We start from the raw sequence: 5,487 nt of genomic DNA, 5'->3' as shown, positions 1-5,487 counted from the left end.
GGCTCTGCAATCACATCGGCCAACTCCCTCAGCACCCTTGGTTGCATCCTCTCCCCTCCGTGGACTTGTACACATCCAGCTCTTCTAACCAGTCCCCAACCTGTTCTTTTGCTGCTGGCACTGTTGGCTGCTCACCTCCTCCCCAAACTGTGTTGCCCGGTGCAGTAATCTGGGAGCTGATCTTGCCTGTGAAGACTGAGGTAGAAAGAGGCATTGAGTACTTCAGTCTTTTCTGCATCATCTGTCACTAGGTTACCTCTCCCATTCAGTAAGGGATCCATACTTTCCCTAATCTTCCTCTTCTTGCTGACATATTTGTAGAAACCCTTGTTACCCTTGGTAGCTGCAACTCCAGTTGTGCTTTGGCCTTTTCAATTTCATCCCTGTGTGCCTGAGCAATGCTCTTACACACCTCCCTAGTTATTTGTCCAAGGTTCCACTTAAAAGCTTCCTTTTTGTGCTTTAGTTTATTAAAGAGTTCCCTGCTAAGCCAAGCTTGTCTTCTGCCATACTTGCTAGTCTTTGTGCACATCAAAATGGTTTGTTGCTGTGTCCTCAGTAAGATTTCTTTAAAGTACAGCCAGCTCTCCTCCTCAGACCGGCCTCTCAGAAGGGATCCTGCCCATGAGTTCCCCAAGTGAGTTGAAGTCTGCTTTTCTGAAGTCCTGGGTCCTTACTCTGCTTCTCTCCTTCCTTCCTTTTCTTAGGATCATGCACTCAATCATCTCATGGATGCTGTTGCCCAAGCTGCCATCCACTACTATATTCCCCACCAATTCTTCCCAGTTAGTGAGCAGCAGCTCAAGAAAAGCACAGCCTCTTCTTGGCCTCTCCAACACTTGAACAAGAAAGTTGTCCCCATCACTCTCCAAAAACTTCCTGGATTGCCTGTGCACTGCTGTATTTCCCTCCCAGAAGATGTCAGAATGTCTGAAGTCCCCCAGGAGAACCAGGGCCTGTAATCGGAAAACTTCCTCTGATTGCCTGAAGAAAGCATCATCTACCTCATCCTCCTGGTCTGGTGGTCTATAGCAGACCCCCACCACAACATCACCCTTGTTTGTTTCCCCTCTGACCCAAACCCAGAGACTTTCAACAGGCCTATCTCCAGTTTCATACTGGAGCTCTGAGCAGTCATACAGCTCTTTTATAGCTTCATTTATCCTTTTACACCCCGCTGGCTTAATACAAAAGCAAAACGGGCCAACTTCAGCAGGATGTTGGAAGAGTTCCATCCCAGAATATCCTGCAGGCTGGGGGTAAAAGCACGCACCTGGGAAATGCAAATACAAACCCCTTCAAGCAGAATAAGGACTTAATCTGGAGAACGTGCCTTAACCACTTACCTCCTGGGTCAGGAGCACTGTTTCTGCCTGCTGGGTTGTTAATGACTTGACTACTCTTTCTTGCATATGTACTGGCCTCTGCCTGCTTTACTGCTCCATCCTGGAAGAGCAGGACCATCTGCAGATGTTTCCTTAGCCTGATGAAGGATGTTGGTGCCTGATAGCATGCTAAGATTTTTTTTCCAACTATATGAGTTGGTCTAATAAAAGGTATCAGATTTACCCAAATAACCTTGTCTGACTATTCTTTGGTTCTTGAAAGAAAGGTTGTGAACCTGATCAGAGATAGGTGCAAAACTCTGGGCTACAAGGAGCCACCTGAAAGAAAGGGCTTAACAAAAAAACCCAAAAAAACCCAAACAAACAAACAAAAAAACCCCACACAGCTTTCCTTGGTACAGCCTATTGGAAACCCCAGGCAATCCCAGTTTAGGCAGTGTCACAAGAACTTCAAGGTGAAGCCCAAGGCATCCTCCTGGAGCAAAACACTGCAGGGCAGCTGTGTACAAGCAAGCATGCCAGGCATTCTGAAATAGCAATGGGATCAGCAGGAAAAGGAAAGTCCTCAAAAGGATGTGAAAAACCTCTACCTGATTCACACACAGGGTATATTTGCCACAGTTTGGGACAGGGCTTCATCACTCAAGAGTCACATTACATGTTCACAGCTTGTTTTAGTTAAGACAGTGGACTTACTCTGGGTTAGCCTGTTGAATACTCCAGCCTCAGTATGCCGACTTCTGTGAACTGCTGTACATATTTCAGCATTTTGTTTCTCAGACCTGCAGGCTTTTAAATCTCCCAAGAGGATAGGATAGCATCTTCAAGGTGCGCATAATCCTGCATGTTATTGTTAGCAAGCAAAGCCCCAGACCCAGGCAGAAGTCCACTGACTTTAAAAGAGCTCTGTAAGACTGTGGAGAGCTGCCCACAAAAACAGTTTGCAGGATGAAGCTCCTAAGTACTGTGGAAGCAGGCAATGAGGAAAAGGAGCTCAAAAAAGTCTGCTAGCAAGTTTTTCTAACTGATTATTTCAAATAGGGGCTGTCCATTAAAAAAATGAATATCATAAAATAAAGCTATTTATGGCCACTGCCTCACCTGGGTTAAAAAGGAAAGTATGAGCAAGTTTACCCAGAAATTAAAAAGGTAAGACTTTCCCCATATTCTAAGAGTTATAGGGCATGTGTCTTAGAGAGGTGATATTTTATGTTTAGTTTATTTTAAAATAGATCAAGCCCCTTAGTTAACGATAAAGCAGAAGCTTATGGGCTATGGACCCTTGATTAAAAAATGTAATAAATACATTTATCAGCGTGTGGACAGAATGGTGGATATATACCCTGGTCCAACTCATGCTCATTTCACACACTTGTGTGCAGCACACTGAGGTCTATAATGCACATATGTGCAGCTTATTTTGGGGTAGCCCAAACTGTGTTTGTGTTTCTGTTATTGAGTCTTTTCATTAGTTAGCAGTGAAGCAAGTAATCACTTGTTTTCACTGAGTAAACAGCTATCCTAGAATAAGCTGCATATAGATGACAACCACACCAGTGTGACTGATGGGTAGTTTTACCTTTGATTCATCTAAGGATAATTCTCCATTGGACTGGTCAAAGGTACTCTGGACCTTTGACCAGTCCAATGGAGAATTATCCTTAGATGAACAGCCATCATTATGCGAAAGCCACATCCAAGGGAAGATTTCCAGAAGAACACCCAGTTACTGGGCCAGTCAGCACATTTGGCACCAAGGTACCAAATCTGCATAATTCAAAGTAAGCTTAACTAATTTTATGGTACAGGATTGAGGCACAGAGAGACCAAACATGTATCCAAGCTTGTTCAGAGATTCTGGCCCAACCAGGATTTAAATCCAGATCTCCTGTACCCCCAGCCTGTAACTTATGGTGCAAGCATCTGCAGACTCCTCCAACAAAAACAAAACAGCTAAATCAGATCGGAAATCAGATATTGCTACTATAAAACACTATGGAAAATGCTTCTGAGTCACCTCTAAATAGAATGCACAAGCAGGGCAAGCAACAAGCCCTAACATTTTTCCTTTCACAGGTCACCTTTGACAAGAGATCTGAATTAATCAGATGTATTAAGAGATCTGCTGATACCACATAAAGGCTCTAGGTTATAACTTTTGCAAATAAAAGATAAGATAAATCCCTTCATTATCACCACTCTCAGAACTGAGAACCTGCTCTTACTCACCCTACTCGTAGCACATCCATGAACAGAGATTAAACTGTTTAAAAACTGAAGCATCATGAAAGGACTGGGGTCAAGTAAAGAAGTGGGAGAGGGGATAAGATAGGTCAGAAGCACCTTATCGCCTGGTCAGGGAAGATCACAGTTGGAAGAAATATTGCCATGGTTGGGCTGCAGTTAAGACTCAGTAGCATATCCACAGAGAACAGAGAAGCCCAAACTGCTGTGGCACCTGCGATATTGCCATATGATTTCAAAACCTTCCTTGATCACTGGTGTACTTTTGGCAAAGGGAGCATTTTTCTCCTGTATAATGGGAACTTCTATATAATATATTGAAAAAAATTATTTAACAGTCTATGAAAGTACATTGAAAGCCCTGTGCTGCCCTCCACTGGCAATACCCATATGTAGGTGTGGAAACATATGGAAGTTGGAAGGTGGAACTAGGACATATTACTTCAGTTCCAAGAGCACTAGGTCCTACCATTTCAGCCACAGGCAAACTGCAGTTGGTCTAGGTCAGTGGTGCTCAACCTCTGGCTTGTAGGCCAAAACCAGCCAGTGAGGCAGTGTCATGCAACCCATGGGGCTCCCCATAGGTCCAGAAATTTGTGGCAGGGGTGCAGCTGTAGCATTAAAATTGCTGAAGCTTCCAGAATAATTGCTACAGGCCAGGCTGCAGCCACGTCCAGCATGTGGGGCTGGGCTGATGTGTGGAGCTGAGTGTGTGGGGCCAGCTGACACGTGTAGCCAAACTGTGGCCGCATGTAGTGTGCAATCGTACCTGTAAACCAACCCCTGTGTGAACCCCACATTACATCCAGCCTGCAGACTGACCCTGTCTGCAGGATGCAGTGGTAAATTGTCTTTTCGCCACTCATCCAGCCTGTCACGGGGGCAAAAAGGTTCAGCATCACTGATCATTCCTGGTGGTGCTGGAACGATGTTGATGATAGTTCAGGAAATATGCAAGAGGCAAGGACTTTGTAGGTTGTATCTTTTGTTGGTCTGATCCAGACCTCTTGCGGGGTGAGGCAACAACCCTTCCCCCACTCCCCCTCTGCAACAGCTCACCAAAACTCCCTAAGCGGCCCCCTGGCCCAAGTAACTGCTCACTCCTGACCCAAGGGCAAGGAAAACAAGTTATGTTCCCCCTTCTCCTTGCACACATCCTGACTCACCCCGAGTCCCCAGCATGCGGTCAGGTCAGCGCCCTGCTGTATTCCCACACTCTGCCTGCAGGGGAGTGGGTGCAGAGAAGAGGGGAGAAAACAGCAGGGCATTCAATTCAGCTGGGCCTGGATGACCCCCGGCTCCCAGATACCCTCTCCCTGCAGCCCCGCATGCTGCGGTGTGCTCCCGTTTGCTTCTTCAGGCCACGCGGGCACAGCTGGCACAGGGCCTGGGGGTCCCAGCGGGGGCCGCACCAGCGGCACCCACGTGGCGCAGAGGAACATGGCGCAGCACCGCCTTAGCAGTGAAAACGCCCCTACCAGGCCCAGCAACGCTGGAATGGCCCGCGGCCCTTTTTCCCCTGGCAGCCAGGAGAACCGTACCTGGGCTTCCACTCCCCGCCGGGGCCAAGCGGTCTGGTCTGCGTCCCCTGCCCTAGCGGGACTGGAAGGGGGAAAGGTGAGAGGTGCCGAAGGCCAGGGCAGCCGCGGGCCGGCACACTTCTCCTTCAGAGCAGCCGCAGCCGCAGGTCGGCGGGGCTCGGGCTGCCTCGCCCGCCGGACCGGGGGCTGGTCGAGCCGGGCCCCCTCGCCTCGTGCCACGTGCTGCCTAAAGCCCGGAAAGAGCGGCAGGCTGGGCCGTGCGAGGGGGCGGGGCGGGATCCGGCTCGGCGGTTGGTCCGTTGCCGGCCCCGGGGCGGGTCTGGTTGCCCGGCAACGGACGCGTCTGACTCGGAGCG

The sequence above is a fragment of the Crocodylus porosus genome, unplaced genomic scaffold, assembly GCF_001723895.1.
Source record: "Crocodylus porosus isolate Cpor-Errol unplaced genomic scaffold, CroPor_comp1, whole genome shotgun sequence".
In the NCBI taxonomy this organism is placed as follows: domain Eukaryota; kingdom Metazoa; phylum Chordata; order Crocodylia; family Crocodylidae; genus Crocodylus; species Crocodylus porosus.
This window is presented reverse-complemented; position numbering follows the sequence as displayed.